This window comes from Arvicola amphibius, chromosome 7 (genome assembly GCF_903992535.2).
Source record: "Arvicola amphibius chromosome 7, mArvAmp1.2, whole genome shotgun sequence".
Taxonomy (NCBI): domain Eukaryota; kingdom Metazoa; phylum Chordata; class Mammalia; order Rodentia; family Cricetidae; genus Arvicola; species Arvicola amphibius.
Genome location: NC_052053.1, coordinates 123,987,181 through 123,988,504, shown reverse-complemented (window position 1 = coordinate 123,988,504; position 1,324 = coordinate 123,987,181). Strand labels below are relative to the sequence as shown.

General features: G+C 37.7%; 1 non-coding gene and 1 pseudogene across 1 annotated transcript; both read right to left on the bottom strand.

Annotated features, from left to right (window-relative positions):
* Positions 1-313: 313 nt before the first annotated feature.
* On the bottom strand, positions 314-873 carry LOC119819514 (annotated as a pseudogene).
* Positions 874-881: 8 nt separating this feature from the next.
* On the bottom strand, positions 882-988 carry LOC119820188. Its single transcript, XR_005286440.1, has one exon. It is a non-coding gene; the product is annotated as a U6 spliceosomal RNA (small nuclear RNA).
* Positions 989-1,324: the final 336 nt, after the last annotated feature.

The window sequence follows — 1,324 nt, the reverse complement described above, 5'->3', positions numbered from 1 at the left end:
ACAGATGAAGGAATATTTTTTTCACCATAACCAATCTTTCTAAATTTTATTTCAAAAAATTATGTGTTAAGATTAAGATGTCTGTAAAGATGTCCATCATTACAATAATGCATCCAACTGGACAGATATGACAAGGACCCAATTCAGTATGTAATGTTCCGTTTTCCTGATGGGCAAGTTAAAGAAGAAAAAAATAACAACAACAACAAAAAAAAAAAAAAAAAAAAAAAAAAAAACCTTTCCAGGGTAGAAGGCCAGGACAACACCTAACTGAATTGGTGCCTCTAAGAAGTTATAAAATACGTGATTTTGTTTATTTATCCTTTTCTTTCTGTTCTTTTTCCTTCTTCTCCCGCTCAGCTTTAGCTTCTTCCTCCTTAGGTTTTTTGATCAACTGTTCTACTTCCTTCTACTTGATGACTCTGATCACGGTCTTTCCATTCTCTCTTGTTAGTGTGGCGATTTCCACTTTCCCAGCTGACAGTTCACTAACATCCATGGTCTTATTTAGCACCTTGATAGCGAGAGCGAGCGCCGACTTCAGAGTCATCTCTCCTTCTTTGTAGTCTTGTTTCAGCATTGACACGGCTGCAGCACCGTTGTTCCCGGTACACGTGGCTTTCCATCCCCCGTAATTTCCACTTGGGTCACTCTGCCAATGTACAGCAGAGAAACACCAAAGGGACGCTTTCCTCCAAACTGTGTATAAGCCTGTTTGATATCGCACAGTGCTGTAACCAACTGCTCACATGGAATTGGCTCCTGGTACTGTAATAAATACCTTTGAGCAATGAGCCTTAGTTCATTAGTCAGGACGTGAGCATCAGATGTGACGCCTGCCACACTGCAAGCCATGCCCTCATTAAGTTTATAAATTTTTTAAAAATATAAAACGCTTCACAAATTTGCGTGTCATCCTTGCACAGGGGCCATGCTAATCTTCTCTGTATCGTTCCAATTTTAGTATATGTGTTGCTGAAGCGAGCACTGAGGAATATTTTAAGACATGAAATTCAATGCAATAACAAAAAAAGAAAAATTACAAACAAGTCTCTTTCATGAACATTGATGCAAAAATATTAAGTAAAGTAAGATGTGGGATTCCGCTCTCTATACTATGATTATGTTTTATTACTACTGGTTAATAAAGAAGCTAATTTGCCTATGGAAGAGCAGAATATATCTAGGCACGAAAACTAAACTGAATGCAGAAAAAAGAAGGCAGAGTCAGGGAAGTTGCATGTAGAAGCAAGAGGTAACCATCCACGAGCCTCGTTCTAAAATATTTTTAAAAATGGGTTAATTTAAGATGTAAGAACTAGAT